The sequence below is a fragment of the Mastomys coucha genome, unplaced genomic scaffold, assembly GCF_008632895.1.
Source record: "Mastomys coucha isolate ucsf_1 unplaced genomic scaffold, UCSF_Mcou_1 pScaffold6, whole genome shotgun sequence".
In the NCBI taxonomy this organism is placed as follows: domain Eukaryota; kingdom Metazoa; phylum Chordata; class Mammalia; order Rodentia; family Muridae; genus Mastomys; species Mastomys coucha.
The window spans coordinates 16,229,326-16,255,559 of record NW_022196912.1 but is presented as its reverse complement, the minus strand read 5'-3'; the positions used below and the strand labels follow the sequence as shown (position 1 = coordinate 16,255,559).

General features: G+C 42.5%; 1 protein-coding gene and 1 long non-coding RNA gene across 3 annotated transcripts in view; one reads left to right on the top strand and one right to left on the bottom strand.

Annotated features, from left to right (window-relative positions):
* Positions 1-9,488, bottom strand: part of LOC116080078 — a 15,791-nt gene extending 6,303 nt beyond the window's left edge. The window contains exons 1-2 of the long non-coding RNA XR_004114305.1: positions 9,373-9,488; positions 4,339-4,470 (exon numbers count right to left, since the gene is read on the bottom strand). This is a non-coding gene — a long non-coding RNA (uncharacterized LOC116080078). The remainder of the gene's footprint in view (positions 1-4,338; positions 4,471-9,372) is intronic.
* Crim1 (cysteine rich transmembrane BMP regulator 1) overlaps positions 1-26,234 on the top strand; it is a 181,255-nt gene that overhangs the window by 7,755 nt on the left and 147,266 nt on the right. The window lies entirely within an intron of this gene.

Here is a 26,234-nt window from a genome sequence, read left to right as displayed (position 1 = left end):
AAAACATCTAATAAAAAAAAAAAAGAATCAGTTCTGAGTCTTGGAGGCGCTCCTGTCTGCTGGGGAAGAGGGAAGCCTTCTCTTTAGAGCCCTTACGGTAAGGTTGTCAGCGTGTTTCCCAACTTTTGAGCAGGTGCCTGCATTCTTAAAGCTTTGCTAGCCGTGGTTCAGGATGGCAGGTTTCCTCTTGTGGTGGCTTTCTCTCTGTTCTGGCTTGCTTTGAGCGGTACCAGAGAGTATGGGCAGCGAGCTGGGAGGTATCTCCCTCTTCACCTTCTCCCACCCCAGGCTCCCTGGCCTGGTCAGATCTGAATCCTCTGTCCTGAGATAGACGCTCCTCCATTGACGAGCAGATATGTGCTAGACCACATCAGTCTAAGGATGCTCTCAGGGTGAGCACAGAACTCTTAATGTCTTTTAGGGATTCTGTTTTTCTTTGTTAGTTTCAAAGTGAACACATTTCAAGTCCTTATCTCTCTCTTTCAACCCCATTTTATTTTGAAGGACCCATTTTATTTTGAAGACACGCGATGCTCGTGCTATTGTGGATGAATGTGAAAGTCAGGAATGTGGTTTCTGTGTGGAATCCTCTTTTGAGTGTGTGTCTCCTTGTCTGACTAGCAAGGTTAGTCATAGGGTCATGATAAGAACTCCCTTAACCCCCAAGAAACACCAGGGTTGGTAACAGCTGACGTCCGACAGGGCTGCTCACCTAGTGCATGGTTAACAACCTGACCTGGTCTCATTTTCTTGCTCCACCTAACCTCCCTGCTCCTCAACCCTTGAAGGGAGTTAGAAGACAGGATTCTTAGAAAGGTAGCCAGTTAATTTTGACTTCACAGTCTTTTACCTCCAGCCGTTCCCCAACAGCACAAATGTAGCCAGTTAAAAAACTTGAGACCTGTTAGTTATACCATATCTAAATAATTACTGAGAAGGATGTATACTTGTGGTTAAAGGGGGACCTAAAATTTGTTGAGTTTCATCAGTAGAATTGTTCACTTAGCTCTTTTTCTCCCCTGTCGGGTAGTAGTTCATCTGGGGAGGTTGGTGGTCCTAAACTCATTCTGACCAGTAATGTGCATTTTTCTTTTATGTTATATTTTGGAAGATTTTACTGGTAGGTCCTTAGGTGTGTGTGTGCGTGTGTGTGTGTGCGTGTGCGTGTGTGTGTGTGTGTGTGTGTGTGTGTGTTTTGAGGAGGAGGTGTTGTCTCACTGATAGTCAGTACAGGATTGAGCCTGTCTTGAGTTAAAGAGACAGTTTGTATTGGTACAACTCACACACACACACACACACACACACACACACACACACACACACACACACACACACACACCCATCATCTTCAGAACTCCATGCCCACCTGCTGCTGTACCTGATATAAACCTCAAAGCCCGAGGTTTAAGCCCTCTATTCCTTCCTAGTTTAACCACTTACTCTGGGTCAGCTTGTTTCCCTATTAAGTTAGGTAGCTCCAACTAGCCAGAGAAACATCTGCCTGCAAATTATTTAATGGGCATCTGCTATGGGTCTGGTTTCTGTGTTATAAAATTCCAATACCTTTTTTTTTTTTTTTTTTTGGTAAAAACTGGGCTTCTGAAAGTTTAATGGCCCACAGTCACCTGGGAGCCTATTAAAAGTGCAGGTTTGGCCACTAGGGATTATAGTTTAGTGGTAGAGCACATGTCAAGCATGTGCAAGGCCCTGACCTCCACACTTAAACAAACAGAGCAGACTCTGATTCAAGAAGCCTGGGATGGAGCCTGGTGGCTGTCACTCACGGGTGATGCCAGTATGGTTCCTCTCAGGTCATTCCCAGTACGAGTTCAGCTTTTGTAGCATGAAGCTGATAGAGAAAGGTATCTAAAAGCTGTCACACGCTATGACAGTTGTATTAGTAAGTAAGATAAGGCCTGTGTTCTCATAGAGGTAATGGTTTAATGGTGAACTGGGAAAGCTGGGACCATTCACTCACTGCAGTCCCAGACAGTGAAATCTGAGATGGGGTACCGAGCATGTCAGGAGCAGGTAAGAGAGGCCCTCTAACTTTTCCTCAGACCACCAGGAATGGAGGATTCAGCCAACCAAATGGGTCTTGAGCCTAAGATAAAACCAACATTCACATCTTGACTCAGATGGTTTTGTTAACTGCAAGACCAATCTTGGCTAGTTTTCCTTGGCTTTGTTTTCTCAAGTAAAACTTGAAGTATCAGGCACTTTCCATCAAGTAATTATAGTAGAGATGAGAGTTAACAAATAATGAATATATATTGTAGGTGATTATGCAGATATGAATATTGTATTCTTAAATACTAATAGTGTCAGGCCAGGCAGTGGTGGCACATGCCTTTAACCCCAGCACTTGGGAGGCAGAGGCAGGCAGATTTCTGAGTTCGAGGCCAGCCTGGTCTACAGAGTGAGTTCCAGGGATAGCCAGGGCTACACAGAGAAATCCTGTCTCGAAAAACAAAAACAACAACAACAACAATAACAAATACTAATAGTGTCCTTGGTAGAATTTTTAATACCTAATATTAATTCTAATTTGAATCCTTTTTTATTTTCATTTTTGTTAGCTTTCTCTGTATATAAATTTAGAAGTCAGTCTTATGCATACACTAACACCTCCTCCACACATACTCTCTTTTGACAGGAGGCTCAGGATGGTAATCCTGGTCTCATGTTTGTCCCAGAGAAAATGACTCTATAGTTCAGAGAACAAGGTGTTCCTTGGTTTGACCTCGGGTAACCCTGATTGCCAGGTCTGTGGAGTCTGGTGGAATGTGAACATTTGCTTGGGTCTGTGCTTCAAGTTCTTCTCTTTTAAAAGGTAACAAGGTGCATAATATCATGAGACCCAGGGACAGAGCAGATCTTGTTGCTGGTCTCCATCTTGCATGGAGTATCCTTTGCAGTGAGTGAGTAGCTCAGTGTTAACATGGATTAGCCTACAGTGGTCTCTGGAGCAACTGTGTTACTCCAGAAGAAGGGACAAACATTCTACAATTAAAATATCTGATGTTCTGTTTGGTTCCCAGTGTAGGTGTGGTCCCACAGTATGCTAATTCCTAACTGTGAGTCTTTCCTTCTTGCCTAGAAATGGGTATCACTTTTATTCGGTAAATATTAGCAGAGTTCCCAGGACAGATACCTCATAATGGCTACTGTGGGGCAGGGAGAAAACACCTGATGGAGATAAAATCCTTGGACCAGTAAGTATGTTACAGTTCTTCTGGATGGCCAAACCTTACAACACAGCAGAAATTGAATTTTTTTACCAGACACTCTGTTAGTACCTGTCCTTGAGATGCCCTCTGTCTTTTATCCAGAGTGCTGGTATTCCAACATGTAATCAAAATGAGAAAAAACAAAAACTACAAAACATAGTTTTAGGGTTTCTTTTGTGTTAATGTTAATCAAGTCCAAGTACAACATCCTAATTTGAAACATTCAAAGAACGCTTGTCTTAAGAGTATGTAAGAAAAGAAATCAAGGGGCTACAGAGATAGCTCAGTGGTTAAGAGCACTGGCTGCTTTCCCTGAGGACCTGGGTTTGATTCCCAGCAACCACATGGGTGACTCATAACTGTATTGTAATTCAAGTTCCAGGGGATCTGACACCCTCTTCTGGCTTCACTGGACATCATCAGACTTGCATGTGGGACACAGATATATGTGCAGACAAAACACCCAAACACATAAAACTTTTAAAAATAACACAAATAAATAAATAAATAAATAAATAAATAAATAAATTCATTAATTTAGGGCTGAGTATATTTTAAAACAGTCATATTTGATTTCTAATTTTTGAGGATTTGATGTACCTACTGTAAAAGTCTGAGCAATATCTTTAGAACCAGCTATCCCAAGGTATTTTTTGTTTTTTTGTTTTTTAAGCCATAAATAGAGACTGTGTCTGTCTTGTTTAGCATTTCAAAACAAAAATCATAAACAAACATCTCAGATTCAAAACAGAAAGGAATTTCTGGCAGGGCAGAATGAAACCTGAGCTGGCAGAGCCCCACTTACTGGAGGGAACTTGCTTAGCTTCATCTCCAAGGACCTTAGAAAAAGGGTTCACAGCTGTGATCAAACCAGAGGCATCTGGATGCTGAAGAATTGTGACACCGCCTTTGAGATTCCAGAAGACCTGCCAGAAAGAGGTAAATCTGCCCGGAGGATATTCCACCTGAACCAGACATCAGCAAGAGGTATTTAGGCCCCACTGCAGCCTCATTTTATGTCAAGAATCTTACGCATGAGCGCTGTAGGCTCTGTACCCCAGAATGAGTGTTTACAGTTCTGCGGATCCAAAATAAGGTCTTACCTCACCTGCTCTTGTTGGAGCTTTGGCACGTGATTATTATTATTTTTGTTGTTCTTGTTATCGTTTTGTTGCTGCTGTTGTTGTTGTTGTTGTATGAACCAGTGTGGTAAAAGTGTAGGTTTCAGACAATCTTGTCTCTGGAAGTCAAAGTAGAGGGACCTTTAAATGACTTTTTAAAAAGAATGGGATTGCTATATGCTGTTTAATAACCCAAGTTCGTATATTTTCAGAAAAAAATTTTAGGGAAATCATTCCCACTACTTACGCCTTAAAAATGAAAGGCTAGATAACTCTATAGTATAGTCAATGTGAGAGTGAGTTTTTATGTCCTGGCTTGTTTCAGAAAGGATTTGAGGCTTTTCACAGAGGTAAATACCACCCCAGTCTTAGACCGGAGAGCTGTGGGCTGAAGGAAAAGAGGAAAATAGTCATGGTTTCTGGTCTTTCTTCATCATCTAAATAGCTCAGTGACTTAAAATTCTGGAACTATGCACACCTTCATTGTGTCTTCATTTGTCAAAAAGAAAATTAGGCAGTTACCTACCTGAATGCCAGGAGACTAAATCAAGGATCCTGAGGTTGTTCTCTGATCATAAGATCTGAGCTTTTCTGGCCCACAAGTGCTGGCCAAGGATCAGATATCACCTTGGGTTTACAGAGGTAGGGAAGGAAGATGGTGGCCATCCACCTGATGCTTGGTGAGGTGCTGGAAACTGTAGGGCTCGAAAGCAGGAAGTCTGCTCTGCTGGTGTTTACTGGGACAAGTCAGTGACAGCAAGAACATCATTATAGGGACGTTAGTGACATCTATTAAATGCCTGCAGTCTGTCACCGTTAACTATGTTCTGATCTACACCCAAGTCTAAACTGGCCTGTTGCTTTCATTCTTTCTCCATTTCTCATTTGCTTTGTTAATTATTACAGTTATCCCGGGCCCAAGGGAGGTGGGTGACATACTGCCGAGGGAGAAGCTCGGGCAAAGACAGGTCAAAACTCGCCCCAATCCACATGCTCCTTTCTGCCGCTGATACTGGGGAGCGCTGAGTAATTGCTGCTCTTCCTAATGAGTGCAGGCAGCAGCCAGATTCTCTGCATTCTTTTACCTTTGCTGCTGTTTTCACTTGCCAGGGAGTTTCCTTAAGGAATAGACTGAATTTAGAGAAACATAATTAATAGTACACAAAAGCTGGGGGGTGAGGGTGGGGGCCACAGATGCGGGGGGGTGGGGGGCTCCTTGGGAGCTCCTCGGTACTTGACATTACGAGGATGAAATGCTACTGCATGGACCAAGCTCCCAGCTGTCTTGGCGCCTGACTGAGCCCTTCAGTCTGTCTGTGTGACACAGCACATCTTCCCTCAACCTGTTTCAAAGTGCAGGCCAATTCTGAAGCTTAGAAAGTTGGAGTTTCTAGAGACTTCCATTTTCCTTTGCATATTACACCAAAGGCTTGATCATATGAGCCCTGGGCCCTGAGACTTGGTGAATATATTATTCTAAAGAATGTGAAGGCTTCAGCACTGCCTCCAGCAGGTATATGGCACCGGTTGGCTCATTCCGGTCAGAATTTATTCATTGATAAATCTGCTGAATGTCGTATACCCCCAAACGATAGCGTACGGTGTGAAAAGAACTCAGCACGTAGTTATGACTTGGTTTCCCTGTCTCTGAATTTAACTTCCCAAGGCACCAGTCGCTACCTATAAGAACTTACTTTTTACTGTTCTATAATGTTTTACTTCTTATCCCCAAATAATTCTTTCCTCCCATCTATAAAATTGTTAAAGGTTTACTAGTGACTGGATGGGTATTTATTTTATATTGTCTTGACACTTGCTCTTTTCTTGTTTCAGGCGATGGTGTCAAAAGTTAAATCCTGTTCCAGACCTTACCTTGTCTCTTCTTGTCTAACTTGCTAGACAATTCATAGCCAGTAACCATGAAAGTAGCCACTGAGGTGTGGGTGGTGTTAATCTACCAACTAGAGCTTCTGCCTAAGAGAAGCTTTCCTGTATTCTTCTGTGATGTCTAAACCAGTCCTCATTTGACTTTCTTCCTGCTTGATTGGGACATCTAGCTGATATCCTGGCTCTGAAGCCTGGCTCTCAGAACTGTGAGAAGTAAGTGTGTGTGTGTGTGTGTGTGTGTGTGTGTGTGTGTGTGTGTGTGGACAATGAGTGTATGCTGGGAGGCTCAGTGGATACTCAACTTGCTCCTTCTTCATATTGCCCACCCTCATGGTCAACCCTCCTTTTCTAGCAGTCCCTTGCCAAAACCTTCTGCAAGCTGAACTTCGGGTGCCTGGGAAGCCTTAGGAAGAATACTTCCCCGTGCCTTTGCGCTTGACTCCATGTTCTTTTCAGCATGGCTGCTTTTAGCTCTCCAGGTATTAGTAAGTTGTCTGTTCCCAGAAGTCCCCAAGCATCCCATCCGCTGTGAGGACTTTGTCCAGTAAACCACCTCTGTACCAATTGCTAAAGGACTCTGTGAAAACATTCACAGGGTCCCAGAACTACAGCTCCCTGTGGTGCTGTGACATGTAGTAGCACAAGTTAAAAAGTGATAAGAGTGTGTAAAACAAGAGTCTTTATGATTGGCCTAAAAAGGAATTCCCCGGGACAGAACAATGTTTCCGGGCCGTCAGTAGACCCTGAGTGGTGCCTTTTCAGAAGCATCCTTGAGAGAGAGAGAAAGGAACTGTTATGGCTCCTTCTTTCAGTTTAACTTTAACTTTGGTGCTTAGAAGTAGGGTGTGTGCCCCTGTACATACTGCCAATAACTTAGGTCACAGCATGGAGAATACTCTGTTGTTACTGCTCATTGGCGTGCTAAGTGTCTTGCCTCTCTGCAGACCCTCAACCCAAAGGAGCCATCTCCTGAAGGCTTGCACTTGTTTTATTGGGAGTGAGTACTACTGGTTCACATCGGACATCTTTCTCAGTTGCTCTCTGTCTTATTTTTTTGGGACTGAGCCTTAAGCTGAGCTGAAAGCTCGCTAATTTGATGAGAATAGCTCACCGGTGAGCTTCAAGGATTCTTCTATCTCCACCTCCCCCACCCTGCCTTCACTCCCTCAGGACAGAGGTTTTCCTTGGCACATGACCAACTTTTACTTGAGGGTGGGAGATTTGAACTCCGGATGCTTAGGCTTGTGTGACAGCCACTCTAGCGACTGAACCATCTCTCAGGCCCTGTTTTGTTCATTATATTTGAACACAGAACGGTTCTAGTCGAAACGCTTTTGCTTTTGAACTGTCTGTTTAATTGAAATATGCATAAGGAACCAAGTAGAGGTTAGGACTATTGCTGACAGTTATTTCTTGGTGATTGAGACAAGTTTTATCTTTAAGAGCAATGATGCTTTATAACAGGCTGTCATTAAACACAGTTTTTTGACCTTATAAAGGAATTTTAGATGTGAGAGCCAAAAGAAAACACAGATATTTAGGGTGTGAAATGGCAGACATCTGTAGGGAAATAAACAAACTATGAGAAGCCAAAGGTGGTTTTTTGCTGGAAAGAGATCATATTATTTTCAAAGACTAAACTGGGGAAAGGTGAGCCCTCAGCGGCCAAGTTTATTGATTCCCTATTCAGAAAATTATATTAGACCCTTAGAAAGACAGAGGGGAAGGAAAAGAGTCTGCCAACAGAGAGCTGGAAAACTTGAGGGAGATAAAGTATTTACAAGTTTTAATAACATAAAACACGTCCAAGAGAAATACATAATTGCAGCTGCATTTGGCAACGAAAATAGCCCATGGATTATATTTTTTAAATTGTCTGTGAATATGTAAGCTCATGCCCTTGGGTAAAAAATACTTGGGTGATAATGTTTCTTGAGAGAATGGAAAAATAGAAGGTATTAGGAAGTAAAAAGAGAGGGGTGGTGCGGCACCAGGGAAGAAGAGGCAGCGGTTCATGTTAGAGGGTGTACCTCATACGCATGATCATTAGGGGTTGTTTCTAATCTTAGTGCTGTGGTAATTTGCATACTTTTACACGAAAGTCCACAGGTAAGGGGAAAAAAATCAGAGTGCTGAATTAAAAGATCCAAGTGTCTTGCTCCTAACATTTTAGGTTTTTCCAACCTGCTTTCAATCCTGGGCAGAGACCCTTGGAAAAATCAGGAACTAGGAAATGTGCTCAATACATTTGTCGTGATTCTGCGCCACCAGATCTAGCAGCAAGGCCAGGAACTGGAAACTGGGTGTGGTGTCACTTTTCAGAGTCCCTAAAGCTGCCTGCTGGGCCTCTCAGATGTGCTCTCATACCCCAGGCCCTCTGCTTTTCTTTGTGAAGTCTTCCTGCCCTGCCCAGGAAAAAGGGATGCCACCCCCTCCTCCTGGGTGCCCATAAATAGCCCTTCCCCCTTCCCTTCTTTAGGTCTTTCAGAGTGGGTTAGAGTTCACATTTCTGCCTTCCTCCTGCCTGGTTGTGATCCACTTGAGTGCCAGGATTGTGTGTTATTCTGGCACTTGGCACACAGGAAGAGCTCAATGAGCATTTGTTGACTAAATCTAGACTCAAGGTCATCCAAGATATTAGACAAAACTTTTCCGTCTCAACCGTTTGCTCTGTATTGTGGAAACTGAAATGAGAGACACACACTTACCTGTACCCAGAGCCCCCGTGAGGAATCCTGTCATTTCAAAAGGATACACAGGTGGCTTTTAGCTTGTCCACCTCGGCATTTGCATAATGAGTTGAATTCAGCCGTATTTATTTTAGCAAGCATTTTAAAGCATTTTTTTTAAAAAAATCATTCATTATGACTTTTCTTTCCAGTTTTTCATCAAAATGTCCCCTTTCATGAGAAGGCCCCTCACCTACTTGTAAGAACTATCCTTATAAGGACACTTATAAGTTCTTGCCTTTACCTCATGGCCAGGGATCTGGGGCACTAAACAAGTGTGATGGCCAGCCACTGATGAACTACTGAGAAATGATTATGAACAACTTTATGAACACAAGTCAGATAGCCACGGAAACACTGTCAATAAAACAGAGTTCTGAAGTCTCAGAAAAGCCAAAATGGTACCTTATGTGAATCACTCATCTACTTGGGAGGAAACTGCGTTCAGCCCAGGTACCCTGGATGTTGGGTCTTGGTGGACCTGGCAATGTTCTGAGGCGTTTAGGCTCCTCTGAGGAGGAAAATCCTAAACCAACAGCAGGAGGTGGTCTTCTGTGACTGCATAGTGATAGTGCCTCCCGGGCTTCAGCAGGACATCCGCAGGAATGCCAGAGAAGGAGTTTGGGGAAGCACAATCCCAGTTGGATTTACACCAAACCCTGTAATTTTAGGGACTGAGGGATTCCTGGTGATTAGTGGCAGGAGCCTGAACTTGTTGTATTTAGTGGCAGGAGTTGTTTTTTCTTCAACACTAGTCATGAACTTTTTGTTTGTTTTTCTGAAGGTCTTAAAGTGATTTACAAATTAAGACAGAGTGACATTAGATACTTAAGGACACAGGCACAAATTAGACTAAGCTCTCAGCTGCCAAGGAGGAAAGATTAGAACAAGATAAAGTACGGGGAGTCAAGTCCCAGGCACATATAACCTTACCCTGACTACAAGAGCGTGGTCCAGACAGTGCTGGGACCAAACCCAGGCAGGGCCTTGTGTTCCAATCACTCCAGCACTGAACTAGATTTATACCCCTCCCACGTAGTTAAATCATTGAAGTAAACGTGCCTTGGGAACCCCATTTTCCCATTTTCTTAGAGTACATTGATTGCTTTTGATGTCTCTGCTACAGCGTCCAGTCATTCTCAAATTGGAGATGCTCATCCCAGAGTGGCTTTCCCAGTCACCCATTTTGGGTCCTATTATTTATCACCTGCTGTTGTTATGAAAGGTTTTTGGAACTGGAAAGAGGGCACCTTGGAACAGATGGCTAAGTTACTTGGATTGTCCACAGTCCGTAGTTGACAATAAAACATGGAGATTTCTAAAGTAATGTCACTTGGCCATCTCGTGATCTGATAACTCTGTAGGAAGCATTGGAGGTTTAAGTAAGAATCAGTCTCTCTGCTGGCTTCAGGGACTGCTTTCTCCCTCTCTGCATACTCTCTTTTCAAAGACCTTTAGCAGAAGGAGGAGCTTTTGACTTGATGGCAAACAGTGGCCCTCTTGGGGGGGGGGTGTTCTTACACCTATGATTCCATAGTCAACTCAAGAGGTAGGGGAAGGACCCTGAACTGTACTTGCTTGCTGCTGCAAAACATACTTACCCTTGGGCTTCAGCAAAATCAATGAATGGAGCCTGAGGACCGGGAAGCATACTTGAAGAGGGCGTGCCCACCAGACTGCAAGCCAAAGCAAACAGTCCTTGTAACTGAGAAAGACTTCTGGGAGGAGAGAACTGGAGAAGTGAATCTGAAGTAGAACCAGAAAGTACAGAACTGAGCTCTGTGAGTCCTGAGAAGAACCCCTCAAAGCTCCTGGAAGGGGTCAGTTGTTTGAGCTGGCTTTTGACAAACTTATCATGCCTACATTTGAATCCAATGATAGAACTTTAGAAAAGTGATGCTTGGGACAGTGGGACAGTGAAGGCGAACTGGGGTGCTGTTGGGAGCAGGGAGAAAGACAGGAAGGTACCAGTGACCTGGGATAGTCTTCAGACTGTCTACCAGAGTGATCAGTGGCCTGGCACAGTGGTAGTGGGAGGTGTCCATGAGTCTGCACCCGTGGAGACAGACACTCTCTGTCATTCTTTATAGGAGGAAATGTGTCACTGCAGTGGACAACTGTACGTATGTGGTAGATTTTGTTATATATGCATATCCGTATGCAAGCATCCATAGTGCAGTGTGTACGTGCACAAGGGGATTCCCCACAGCGTTCTGTTCTTGTCCTGACAACAAACTCTTTTTGTCTAGTCTTTGTGATTATCGAGAATTGTCCTGCTGTCTCTGGCCATCATTGGTGCGTAGCGACACATGTACGTAGATTGTTTCTATCCATGAAGCTGTGTGTATCTTGTATCTTCTGAAGTTACTGGGCTTCTCATAAGGTTTATGGTTGCCAATGACTTGACCAGGATGTCAACAATGGTAGCCTATCCAAAAGCATTGATAAAAAAAATTCCTTAAGACTTTGTGTGCTCAAAGATTCTTGGTGATAAGTTTCATATGGCCCTTCGTGTGAAAAGAAACCTAAAGTTTATTCGTGGTCCCTTTGGAAGTCTGTCTCAAGCCCTTTGTAGTTCTGGTTTTGAACATCTTATTTCCCATCACAAGCTATGTGTACTGGGGCCAAATACTGGGCCTACTGCTATCATTTTAAAGGAAGCTAGTATAAACGTAGCATGATGAAAATACTTTTCTTAAGAAAACACACACACACACACACACACACACACACACACACAGAACCAGCTTCATGTTTCTATATGTTTATATCTATTCTTCTTATTTTGTATAGATAGTTTTTCTTTAAACTATGCATTGTGTATCCCATTTCAGGTCAATGGAGGCACACTCCTGTCTTGTTGCATGGTCTCCCTCACTATTATATTTATTTTAAGCCAAGTGGTTGCACTGCGCTGACTACAGCCTTCTCCTTTGTTTCTTTGCCCACTTTACTTTCTGAGCTGTATAAGGAAGCAAGCAAGAAAAAAATCACTCCAAGTGAGCTGATGAGAAAGTTTCCCCGAGTGCCTAAGCTCTGCAAGCAGATGACTTCAGTTGTGTCTTCTCCCCTGCCAAGGATTAGCCACTTAGCACTTAGGATGTATCCTCTGTGTCTCTGCTCAGGGCATAATGTAGCTCTTGATTGCTGTCCGTTCTGTACCGACAGGGCTGCAGTGACTCTTAAGGGCAAGCTGTAGAGCTAACTAATGATTGTAGGCTTTGTGCAACTCGTCAGCCCACACAGAGAGATGTTTGAGTCCCTTGCCTTTGGTGGGGAGAGCAGGGAGGGATAACATAGAATTACATATGCTTCGTGAGTACAGATAGCAAATGTAACTAACTCAGTCCTAAATGGGGACTAGATATGAACTTCACATTGAGTTTGCAACATTTGTATTCTACATATATCATATATTTTGGTTTTTGTGGATTTTATGTGAGTATTTCAGACAATCTCTCAGTTCTACCGCTTTATAAAATAAAACAAGGCAGCCTAGACATTACCCAGGCACAAATTAGGTCCATGGTCAGGATTGATTGTTGAAATCCTATCAGGGATAAATTTTTTTCTATTGTTACTGACTTTCTACTTGTTTCTACAATTCAGACACTAGTTTTCTATTCAGCTTATGGCATATGTCTCAATATTTCAATTTTTTTCAATATTTGAAGAACTCTTGATTCAACCAGTTGTAGAAATAGTCTACAAAATCATATGATCAATTTTCATATAGATAGATGTTTTGTATTTTTTAAGTACCTTTAGATTTGAGGAATACAGAACACTTTGGTTTGCCCTATCGCGTATATTTCTGTAAACTGTGTATGATATATACCAATCAAGATATTCCATAAAACAGACACACTAGCAGGCTACTTGTTATTTGGAGAGAATACCTCTCTAGATTTCTTTAAGGCCATAGAATACAACTAAGTGTGTGTGTGTGTGTGTGTGTGTGTGTGTGTGTGTGTGTGTGTGTGTATCAAACTAGTACTTAAGAGATACTTTTTTGACCAAAATACCGACGTAAAGGAGCATACCCTTTGTGCTTCGCCTTTAACACCACCATCAGAGTGTGTGCTGAAGTTGTGTTGTCCAGATGAAGAAAGAGATGTGAGAAGACCGCTCACAACTCAGAAAAGGTTTGAGAAAGACGACCTGGGACTTTCCTAAGGTGTAGCTCAGGGTAGGGCCTGTGTTATTGAAATTCATTTATAAAGCCATTTTAAGATGAGACTCAATAGATTGGCTCTGGCCCTGTGGTTAATCTTTAATCTTTGCACCTTATTTTCTCCCTAGACTACAAGTGCTCCAGCACTTGAGCTTATAACCGTTCACATCTATTCATAATGAGCTGGGTGGGTTCAGTCCTTGTTGTGTGGTAGACAGCGAACCTTCCCCAGCAGTGGAAGGTCCATGTGGGGGTGAGTGTTTAAACAGTAGGTGAATGATACTATGATGTCGCCGGGCTACATTTCCTTGCTTACAGAGCCCTGGCGTTTGGCCAACTCAGATGAGCGGGGAGGAGGAGTTGGGTTTTGAGAGCCCTGAGTTTATTTCTGGCTGTTAGGATGAGCGACTGCTAGAGAAGGCATAAATATAGTTTGAGGTTCTGGGCAGAAGTAGATGGTGGATGGAATTGTTTATGGGTGGATGTTTATAGCTGCTTTACACGTTGCCTCTTTTAAGAGTTGGTTCTTCGGAAGAGTGACCCTAAATTCTAGCTTTTCTTTGGGGCTGTCTTCAAAGTCTCCACCAGTATGCTGGTCTCCGCCATTCTTGCCCCTTTTCTTTCTGCATTCAGATTTCAATACTCAACTTCTTAACCTGCTGGTGAGAGTTTAAAAAAAAAATAAGCATCAAATGTTGGGGGAAAAGACAGGTTCCATATATTCTACAGGCACACTGTCTTTGATGGACAGAGTGGTGTGTGGGAGTTTGTGGCCCTCTACCTGTTCTGCATCCTGTCCGGCCCCGGCTAGGGCAACAGGTGACTAACCCTGGCTGTCTTTAGCGTATCTGCCAGTTGGTTACTCACGTGCCCTGCACAGGTTCTGAATTCTTTCCCTTGCTTCTGCCCACATGGAAATGTTGTCCTTGGTTGATCCTCACCTTCCAGCCCTGTACACATGTACTTGGATCAGCCTAGCCAGTAACCACAGCTCTCCTCATTAGCCGGGGCTCCTTCACCTACCCTGTATCACTGGTGTAGTGCCCCTTGCTGCAAGTTTCTCAGACAATGGGTCAGGGTCCTCTTGGGACATTGTACCTACAAGTACCATTAGGATGGTCTCTGTTTTCTGAGGAGTGTTAGGAATATAGTTTCAAGAAAGCCTAAATGGTGAAAATTACTTCCTCAGGAAAAATCTAGATGACAGATTTCTTGGAGAGAAACTATATTTTATTAATAGAGGCAAAATTGCGCTCTGAAGTAAGTTCATGGGCCAGCCCAGTTTCTTGTATGCTGCAAAGACTGCCTTATCCTGGCCAAGCCATTCCATATCTGTTTGTGCTTTCCATCTGGAAATGAGCATTAGCGATGGTGTTGTCTAATCGGGGTGGCTATGAGAAACAATTAATATGGAAAATAATTGGAATAGTATATGATGGTACTTAGTGCACACACAGTAAATACCAGTTGTCATCATGCCTTTGTGTACCTTAGCATAGAACAGTGGCTTTCACATACCAGGTGCTTGTTAAATGCCACGTTAAGTGGTATATTCAGAAGGTAGGGAAGTGGTTTTCTTTTCTCTTGCTAACTATAAATAAAGGTGTTGAGCATGGTGGTGTAGGCATGAGAATATTTACTCCCTGGTTGGGAGTTCCAAATCCTGTTCTAATCACAGTATGCCTGGGATTTGATCAGATCTACCATCCCCAGTCTGTCAGAAGGTTTGTTAATATTTACTGGTTCCTAAGGTAATTTAGGAAGATGAAAGAGTTTAATCAGGGGACGTATTTCCAGTAAACACTGTTATTGGTACATTCCAAACCCCTAAAATAGGCAGTGGATATAATAAGAAAGCTCTGTTCTTTCTTTATGAGCTCACTCTGTGTCTTTATTCACCGTTGCCTTTCAGGTGGGCATCCCGATAGGGTAGATGGAGACTTTGTAATGAAGTTGCTTACCATGCCCCTTTGTAGTTCCTCACTACCTAGTATGGGAGCATGTATGTAGCAATTGTTTATTGATTTTTTTTTTAATGAATCAGTAGTTGGTGAGTATTTTTCTTCAATCCTGTAGCTCAAATGTTTGGAAAGGGTGGCTGTTGATTTTCCTCATAGGTAGGCGCCACCCTGGGTATTGAATCTGAGGGTGCCTCTCAGAGTTCCTGCTCATACAAGAGCAATAAATGCTCTCCAAATGGCCCAGATGAGATGGTGGGGGTGGGGTAGTATGCCACCAGTTATCTGTGATTTGTCTAGACCCTGCTCCTGAGGAGAATCATGGGACCTCTCACAAAGTGAGGCGAGTCCTTGTTTCTTCTTGGTTTCTGTTTTTTGTTTTCCCCAAAGTAAAGAAAACAAGCTTTTTTTTTTTTTTTTTTTTTTTTTTTTTTTTTTTTTTTTTTGCTGACAATGTTTCATGTGGTAGAGACTGTCAGCTGGAGGACAAGAACTCTGCTTCCATGCACCGGCAGTCACCGTTTTTTAAAAGACCATCCTAGCTAGAAAATATGTCAGGACTATGCATGAAAGCCCAGGGTCTGTCTTGCTTCCCTAAGTGTTTCTTCACATTCAAGACGTATTTAGATTTAAATAGACGATTTGTGTAACAGGGACTGCAGACTGGATCCTTTTTGGTGGTGGAATTTGTAAGAGCTTTAAACAAATGTGCCCATGGACTCCTGCAAACAAAGCAGTCTGTTCTGTTTTTAAAAACATCATTTCTACTGCTCATTGTCATTTTAATAACTTCTTTCCCCATTCAGTGTATTTCAGGATCTTTTTTTTTTTTTTAAGCCATTAAATCTTCCCCTGGTACTCAACTTATAAAAAAAATAAATTTATTTTAACCTAAGTGACTATAGGGTGATTCTTGTGTGGAAAGATTATTTCACCCTGGTTTGAAGGATTCCTCCTTTTGTAGGAAGAATGGGAGGGCACGTGGTCGCTCTCTCTACCCCACATCTGTCTCATCCACACTGAAGCGGCCCATTTAAAGTCGGATCTTCATAAAAGGAAGAGCTGTCACAGGCACACTTTATGGGCCGTCTAATTGCTTCTGCTGTAGTCCCACACTGCTTATGTGCAAAACTCAGGCGCTTTTATTTCATCGCTGACAGGAATGCAGTCTGCCAACAATACCGGGAGAGCGGCTCGTGGCAGTTCTATGCAGTTTTGTTTTTTGTTTTTTTTTTTTTTTTTTTTTTTTTTTTTTTTTTTGTGAACAGAAAACCTGAGCCATTTTCTCCTGGAAGGTAGTGCATGTACAGGAGAGGGAGGGAGAGAGAGAAAGGAAGAGAATCCAAATTCTAGTTAAGTCCTGATGATTCGTCACATACAAAGCAGATTGTATGTGTTTGATCCTTAATAAACAGGAAAGCCTTATTGCAACCCATGCGTGATAAGAAATAAGTGGGTGATAGGTGGTTAATTGGTCAGGATTTTTTCCCTCTTTTTTAAACAAAAGCAATTGCTTAGAGTGAGATGGTATTTCTTTTTGTAGGGTTATATTAGTTCTTAAACACTTGCATTTATTTAAAGAAAGCAGGAAGTAAACATTTAGCTGCACAGCTAATAGAGTTGGACCATTCAGGGATTTCTATCACTCTGTCTAGAGACAGAATTTGGCAGGCATGATTTTGATGGCTTTGACTAACATATGAAGGCTACCTTAAATAGGCTCCTTTACCTACTTCATCCTGTTACTCTCCTGTCGTCTCTTTTCCCTTCTTTCCCTCTCAAGTCTGTTTCCGTCAACCATATTCTACTTTGTCCTTGTTAGGGCTACAGTTTCATCTCCCCACAGCTTGACCCTCTGGGGTTCTAGTGGTGTGGAACTCTCTTTGTGAAAGAGTCAGCTGTGGGCAAGGTTGGTATTGCTCCAGTTGTTCTGGGCTATAGGTGGGTCAGGTTGTCAGTTCCTATCCTACTATGACCTTCTGCCCTAGGGCAATCATAATAGACGGTGAACCCTGGAACCAAATTCCGTAAGCCTTTAGGCATCCAGTAGTGTGACCTGGGAAGTCCTGATGAGGCCAGGGTTTACAGGTTTGAGCTCAGGCCTGAGAGTAATACAAACAAAGAAAAATTGGATCAGACCCTGAGAGATCTCGTCCCGAGCGGTAGAGAAATTCAGTGTTGGCAACTATGTTGTTGCTCAGTTGGTTACGAAGTTTGGATGATACCTGGGAGTGCAAGTGGCATTGTATGAGTCAAAGACACATCTCACTCTCAAAGGAACTGGGACCAGAGGACTATTCATTTACCAGGAGTCAGAATAATGGAGATGGTTCCTTAGAAAAGCATCCTTCAGCCAGTCCCCAACTGACAATTAGATCTGAGACCATGAACCAGTTATCCAGTTCTCTTACTATTTAAAAAAAGTTCTGCCAGGTCTGTAGTGTTGCCTTTGTTTTCCTATGTCACCCACAGAGGTTGAAAACTTGTCCATTGTGGAAGAAGTTTTGGGGGCCCCTGATACCCGTCTTGTCCCCATGATACTAACTGGAGCATAGTCACAGTGGGTTGAATTGGCCCCTGGTGAACTTTTAACTTCCAGTCTCCTTGCCCTGCCTCCACCCCCCACGAAGGAATCTGGAGCCCTCCCTGTGGTGGTGTGAAGCCACTGGAATGTAGCACTCTGACCCCAGGCAGGCAGTTAGGCGTCCTGGATGGACCTGGCCTGGGACACAGGAAGGAACTGGGTGGGAGGGGAAAGCAGTTTGCCCCATGGCCTTGGGGTGGGATGGAGGGAAAGGAAACCCAGGGTGGTATTAACCCCCCCCCCCAATCCCTAGAGCTTCTCCCCAGGGGGTTGACAGGTAGGAACAGGTGTGTTTTACTTCCTGCTAGGTGGAGCTTGAACCCTCAGCAAAGCTGGCTTCAGGCAGGTAAGCTGCCACAGAAGGTGGAGTATTGAGGAAGGGACTGGAGGTAAAGAGAAGGGTGCACAGGAAGTTGTAGATGATGAAAAGGATGGATGGAAACTGGGAATGTCCAGACTGAGCACATTTCTCACTTCAGAAACCAAATGTGTCAGAAGGTAGAAGAGACCTTCCCACCTCCACCCAAAAGAAACTGCATCTCTTTTTAAACCTTAGAACAGAGCATACCCTGTTTGACAAATAGTGTGTTAGGTTAGTGATAGGAATGAGGAACACTGAAGTTAATTGTTGCTTACTTGTTTCTCCTTTCTCTTATGGATGGGCCACACTGGGGTCCGTCACTGATCTGGGAAAAGGTTTTCAGGATAAGCCTCAGGTTGATGATGCTTGCCCCAGCTTCTTGCCCCTTTGCAGGACATACAGTGTGTATCCTCGGTTTCCTTCCAACTGAATTCTTTGGTGGAGAGTTCACGTAAACCCTTCTCTAGTCATGAGCGAATTACACTGTTCACAAACTGCAGTAAGATTTGCCGGGAAGGCAAGCCAATCATTTTCGTTAGAGATACTTAAAATTAAGTTCCATGCTTTTGTGAAAGGAGTAGAAATTATAGCATCGTCTGTTTGTGAAATCCCTGTTTTGTTGAGGAAAGACATCCTCTTGACCCTGGACTTGAAGGAGTTAGGTTTCCTCTGCAGCTAGAGTCCCCCGTGCTTAGGAAATTCACCCTTCCTAAGCCCCACGTTGTCCTGAATGGTAACCAATGCCCCACAGTTATTCTGCATCTGTGTGAAACAAGGGTGCTGTCCCTCTTCCCTCTTCTCACATGACATCTGTAAAGCCCTGGGTCAAGTGGTCCACAAAGTTCCTATCTAGAGATGTCTTGGCTATTAGGTTCAGAGTTTATTCATTGGATATGCAAGCAAGGAGTATATAGCAAGCCTTCCTCAACTTAGCTGGTACAAGAAATGAGGGGGATACAAGAATACCAGATCCTCATGATACAAGGTGTGCATCTCTAGTCTTCCTGATAGCATAACAGTTTGCCACAAGTTTGGAAGTTCAGAACCAACAGAAATACTAAAAGAATGTTTCAGAGAACAGTAAAGTGTCTGTATATACTGCATATTGCTGTGTCTCCTAGCCATTTGGTGGAAACTAGTGATCCACACAACTAGTTAACCAGGATGGATGTTTTGCTTATAATAGACTTTGGAAAGTTTGTCGGCTTAGTTATTTCTTCTTGGATCTAAATGTATTCATTCTTGAATATACTTACTGTACTTAGCAAAAATTTCAACCTTTGGGTGGGAGTTGGGGTGTATATAGTTCCACAAGTTGTGAGTCTTGTGATTTGAATAATTTCCTTGTGGTTTTCTTCACACTCTGAAGGCTGACTATAAATAGAACACAGTTGCAGAGTTACGACTTTGGAATATCCACCCACCTAACTGCATATGGGAATACATTCTATGGGAGCATGTGGGAGAAGAATTGGGTAATTCACAGTTTTTGTTTACGTTTCACTCGAAGCAGACTAGTTATTCTCTGTGAGTGCATGCTTATGCATGCATGTGTTCTAATTAGAAATACAAAAATGTATGAACTTCATTCTTTGACACTGCTATAGTTTAAAATACCTGAAAATTACCATCTTGTCCCCAGAAGGCCTAATTACTGTAAGGTTTGTTTATTTATTTTGCATCTCATGATATTAAATATGAATGTGCTTGTAATGAATAGAACACTGGAGACACACAGGAGGTTTTTTTTTTTTTAATTTTGGTTTTTGAAATAGTGTTTCTCTGTGTAACCCTGGCTGTAGACCAGGCTGGCCTCAAACTCAGAGATCTGCCTGCCTCTGCCTCCCGGGTGCTAGGATTAAAGGCATGCGCCACCACACCTGACTCTAGGAAGATTTTAAAGGTGATGTCTCCTTTCAGCGTAGCAACTGTAGTGACGATGTCATCCATCCATCCAGACCATTCTTTTATTTCATTCAGCAGGTAGTGTCTGTGGCCTCACTGTGTGCTATTCATCAGCTGCACATGGAACCGGGATAGAAATGAAGAAACTTCGAGTTCAGCTGCAAAGCAGCAGCTGTAATGCTTTAGGGGAAGAGATGGGTTGTGGAGGGGGATGCTACATGGGGTGTGTCGAGAAAAGTGCTGTAGAAACTTGGAGGTGGATTAAACTAGATTGGATGGTTGTAGCTGTGAAGAGGGAGCGAAAGTCTCCCTAAGAAGAGCAGAAACACATGGAAATGAAAATGTGTCTATGCCCAGGGAATTGACTCATTCAGTAAATACTTCTGGAGGACCTGCTCATGCTGAGTTCTCTTACAGTCACGGGAGATACACAAGTGAAGACAGGCGAAAGTCCCTACCAACCTAAAGCTTTGTAGTAAAGGAAGAAGAGGCAAACTGAAGAAAAGCAGGGAGGTGGACAGGGACCACAGTGGTGCTAGCTGGCTTACAGTTTTAAATAGGGGAAGTCCTGCACAAAGCCAATCTCAGACCTGAGGAATAGGGTGTGGGTTGTGTACCCACCTAAAGATGGATATTCCCAGTGACTGGGGCACAAGTGCCTGGCCAGGAATCCTTTTCATTATCCCATAATCTACATTTGCATCTCGCTGGAGAATCCAGGGCAGATTTGAAGGATGGGCTGCCTTTAAAGCCAATGTGTCAGACAGAGCTCACATTGTTAAGTTTTCATAACCAGCCATGGCTATTACTCTAGCTCTTGTTTTTAATACAACACTACTGTTCTCATAAACATTGTTCTCAGAAATTAAAAAAAAAATTTATATATAAAATATATATTATATATGTGTATATATATATATATATATATCTTACAGTGAAACAAGTCATCATTAGGAAATTGTAAAGTTGTGCATAAAAATATTGTTATCATAGACTGTTACTTGCAAATTGCTTCTTGTTGGGACCAAATAGCAAGATTCATGAAGTAATAGGTTGACATAGGTGAGATCAAATATAGACATATTTTACTACACACACACACACACACACACACACACACACACAGGTTTGGGTTCTTGACTTTTTGATTACACATGCACACACTGTGATGTTGAGAGCTGAGTTCACAGGCTTGTGCATGATAGGCAAATGTCCTACTACTGAGCTATCCTCTTCAGCCCCAAAGTTTTAGATATTTAGGGAAGATACTTCTTTGAAGGGACAGTCTTGGTGTTGAAGGTTGTTCAACCAGAAATCTAGTTTGTTGGGATACCAGTCTTTGGTGATTCTCTTCCACTTGGTGGATCCTGAAGAATGCAGATGTTGGTAAGGTGAAGTTCACAGCAGGCTTAAGATGATTTGTGAAGACATTTCTTACACCACAGATGCTGACCGAATTCACAAAGTCATTATCCTGAAAAGATTCCTTCATGCTACTCATAGATCATTACACCTTTTAAAAAGTCCTTATATGCCCTTAGGAACCTTGCTGTAGATGAAAGCATTGTTTGGTTTCACAAAGAAACCCTTGTTTCTTAGAGAGTAGGAGAGTTGAGATCATGCTTATAAGCTTAGATTTTTCCATCCTTCTGATGGTTGCAAAAGAATGCCCATGAATTATTTGTCTTGGCTAAAAGGTGTGTCTGCTTGTCCCCAGTGTTAAGGGACCCTCAGCCGTGGCCTCAAGGGCCTGTTGTCAAGAGCTCATGTCTTCAGCGTCCAGTGAACTTGAAATTTTGCTCACCTGGTGCCCAGTTCACTTTCCTGTAGTCTTTAGTCTTCACCGGGCCTGTGCAATACAGTCCGTGTAGAATTCAGACCTAGGTGGCGCAGGGTTCTTACCTCAGCTACGTGAGGCACCTAATCCGTTTGCTGACACACAGCAGTTGCTCACCTGGTATTGGCTGTTACCAGGGGGTGAAATGTGCCTCCCTACTATGCTGGCTGTTCAGATTCTGGGATGCAAGCCTTAAATTCTCCAAAGGGCTTATTTGCAGAGTATCCTATTTTTTTCCTTGTTCTGGCTTAAAGATTCAGTCACACTTTTCACCATAGGTATTCACACTCCACTATAGGCATCCACACATTTCACTATAGGTCTTCACATTTTATACCGTAGGTGTTCACACTTTTCACTATAGTAGGCATTCACAGTTTTCACCATAGGTGTACACACTTCTCACTGTAGGTGTTTATAGTTTTCACTGGAGGCACTCACACTTTTCACTGTAGGTGTTCACACTTTTCACTGTAAGTGTTCACACTTCTTAATGTAAGTGTTCACACTTCTCACTATAGTCATCATTCACACTCTCATACCTTGTCTTCTGGTTTATTCTTGGTTATTTGACTAATAGCTGTGAGACCACAGCATACATTAATATTTATAAAATAGTTCTGTGCATTATTCATGCACCCAAGTGTCTTTCTGGCAAAAAGCATTAACTTGTGTCATATTATCTAGTGCCATGATAGCAGAAGTGGCAGAAAGGAAACTAGGAGTTTATTATTTGTTGTTATTTCTCTAAAATGGTGGAGGCATTCAAAATGCCATAAATATTGATACATAGAAGTACTGATTCATAGTGTTGAGATGAAAAGACTGCAGTCTATATCAGTATTTTCAAAGTAAAAAGTCTGAATCCAAAGGTGCCTCCCGGTCAAAGGTGGCTTTCTTCAATTTGCACCAGATTTACTTTCTAGAAATAATTTGACCCTCAGATATTAACATTGCTTAGCTCCCATTCAAGTCTTCCTCTCTTCTGTCCCAATTCCTTTCGGCAAATGATGATTTCTGCAAAGTTGCTATTTGCTGGGTCCTAAGATAGCTCAGTCAGGAAGCAGCAGTGTCATAACCCATGGTGGTGGTTGAGGAAGCCTGTCTCCGTAAGCTCCGCGATGCTGTTTGGGAAGGCTTAGGAGGTGCGGCCTAGGTGCAGGAAGATCATCTCTGAGGATGGGTAACAGGATGGCCACTACTTGGTGTCGCTGAAGCAAGGGGGCATGTGAAAGACAGGAAGGTGAGATGTGCGTTGAGGGTAGTCCAAGTGGACTTTGTTCTCCATGCCAAGGACATGAATGGCCAGATGCTGGACTTTTTTATAGACTATTGTTGGTAACTAGGGCGCCCTTAAGAAGCTTGGGGCTGTTCTCTTAATGCCTTTCAATGAATGTTATTTACATGAAAGTACCTCTTTAGGAAGATCAAACACTGGGACACAGGAGAGACAGCTGAGGAAGGCTTTTAGGGAGCCTTGATGAAGAGATGAAACAAAATATTAGATCCTTCTCTAAGAGAAGTCTCACCTTAACCAAAACTTGTTACTTTTAGTCAGAAGAGCATTTGCTAATTGACAACTATGGAGTTAGATGTTTCATTGGACATTCAAGCACAGTGATAGCTACATCGATAGGACACCTCACTTAGCACGTACTTTGAAACTGGGTTTTTCAAAACTCAGCTAGTCTCTTAGTAGGAAACTATTTCAAATTTAAATGTTGACTTTCAGAGCTATATAATTCTGTGGCATTATCCTCAATAAAATTTTAGCATTGCACAATTTCAGAGGTGTTGGCAACTCTTTAAAGAAATTAAGGTGAAAGTAAGGTCTAAAGGGTCCTCATGAATTATCCATTCCACCAACCCCCCTTTGGTCGTTAAAATTTTGGGCCCTAGAGAGCGACATGCCGAAGGGTCCTTCAGGAGCCAGCCTCAGAGATAAGGTTCTGGTCACCTGGCCAGGGCCTTGTCTTACATCACCTCATCTTAGCTTCTCGTTGTCCATATGCAATTTAAGATAAGTCCTAGTTTAGGCAGAGTTGTAAAGTGATTTGTAGTATGTTGGTTAGCACCAGGCTTTTCAGTCCTCTCTTCTTGTTTTTTGTTGTCCTTGCTTCTAGAATCAAGACATCTTCTCTTAAGCCTTCTTACTATTCTTCACCAGCATTCTGCAGTCCAAAAGGACATTATTTTCCCCTATATTTCCTATACACTATCTCCACATACTTGATATATGACTTTGATGCGAATGATGGATACTATATAAACCTTTTGCCTGGCATCGCAAGGCATTAGCACCTTAATAGATACCAGTTTGGCACACATAATAGATACCAGTATGTCCGTGAAGCAGGTGTGGTTGAAATAAAGAAAGGATGTCTCCATTTACATTTGTACTTCACTTCTGGCTCTCCTGTTAGTAGCACTGCAGAAGCATCTGGTGAGAAATGCAGAGGTAGAACTTTACACCTACTAATCAACATACCCTAAGTGGTTTAGTTAACCACATTGCCCATTTTCACTGCCCATTTTCACTGTTCATCACTGAGACATGATAGGAATTAGTGTTCTTGTTACACATGTAGAGCTTTAGGTCCCTTTCCATCTTCAGCAAATATTCATATGGATATTTTAGTATTGCCATTGTTTTAAGAGACGTTGGTTTTGTCCACTCTGGTGTATAGACACCAAAACATAGTTTCACTTTGTACAAATGTCTAAAAAGGAGAATTTCACTAGGAGAAGTCCTTTCTGCTGATAACCGTAAACCTGACCTTCCTGCTTTGCACTGATTACAGCCCAGGAAAGGGGGAGAGGAAGGCAGGCGCTTCTGGACCACAGGCTTTAAGCCTGGAGCAAAGAGATCGAACGCTCACTGCGTTAGGTTCCTCCTGGAGCAGAATGGAATGCCTGATAACAGCCAGCTGGGAGCTGGGGCTGCACAGAGCAGCATCTGGACCTTACAGGAGTTTCTAGGCTGGCGTGGAAAGAGATACCAGTATTAGCTATTTGCATCTTACCGTAGCCACAGGGATACGTGAACAGCTGAAGAATTAATTTGATATATATTCCCAAAAGCCTCTCCTCTGCCAACAGAATTCCATTACAGTGAGCTTCTGAGTGTGTGTTGTGAGTTTGTTTCTTGCTTTTTAATGTCTGCTCTAGCATATTTCTGGCAAGTGAACTGCTACATAATGGAGTGCAGCTATCTCTTAGTTTGGAGTAAACTCCATTAACCTGGGCAGGGGCAAGGCAGAAAAGGAGAAGCTCTGAGTGTACAGGTGTCTTCTGCCTTTAGGAAGGCAGATTTCAGAGTAACATGGCCCTCTTTCCAGGAACTGTTATCATACTTGACATGTTCTGTTTCCAGAAGGAAGAATAGTTTGATGAGCAGAGAAGGCGAATCCCGGATCAATCAGGCTAACAAGTCCACAGCTAATTCTTGGAGCATCCCTTATGGTGCAGAGGAGGGGTCTATTTGCTTTTAGACCTCCAGATGAAAAGCCTCCTAAGTGCCTCGTAGGAGGCTTCGCCACGTCTTTCTGCCTGGTGCTTCCTCTCTCCTCTCAGGATGGGACAGCTCTGTATTTAAAATCTTGCACATCAAATGTGGAGGAAGGCCAGTTCAGACATCCTCTGGAGTATCATGGGATGCAATGGAAGAGAAAGGCAGTCCAGGATGAAATAAACATAGGCCGTGCTTTAATATTACCACCACATGCTCACTATAAAATAAAGAAGCCACTTGCATTCTGCAAAGTTGCTTGCTGTCCAGAAATTACAAGAGCGGTCAAGTAAACAGAATTAGGAGAGGTCACTTAAAGACTGTAAAGCCATATACATGGGCGATAAATGTAAACTGTATGAGCTAGGGTAAAGATATCAACATAGGTGTAATCTATCCACGGCATGTGATCATTTATGATGGAGCCCAGTTTTATAAGAATTAGACAAAACTTAAAGAGTCATTCCTTCCTCCGTTTCCGTATGTGTTTCTTTCTTCTTTTTAATATATGGCAAAGTTTCTTCAGCTCTTTTTATTTTTGGCAACCTTTCTAAGTGACTTAATGTAGCAGAAATTTTAGCTGTAGGGGAATCCCATTTTTTTTTTGTACTAAATGAAGGGATAAAAACAAGATTACCTGCACAGCATCCTCATCTGTTCTTGATACCTTTCCTGTGGTTGTTTAAGAACTAAAAGAGATACGAGATAACAGCTTCTGTTCTTTGTTTATAACATTAACATCCTAGAATGAGATCTCATATTAAATGAGTTTTTGTTTTTTTATGTGAACACTTGTTACTTACAAATCACACATTAGTGTAAATGCATTGAAGAATTATTATTAGCAAATTAATATTAGAATAAATACTAGTTGCTTCTTTGTTAGTGTGATATAATACCAGAAACAGAATTTTACAGAAGAGTTTCCTTGGGCTTATGG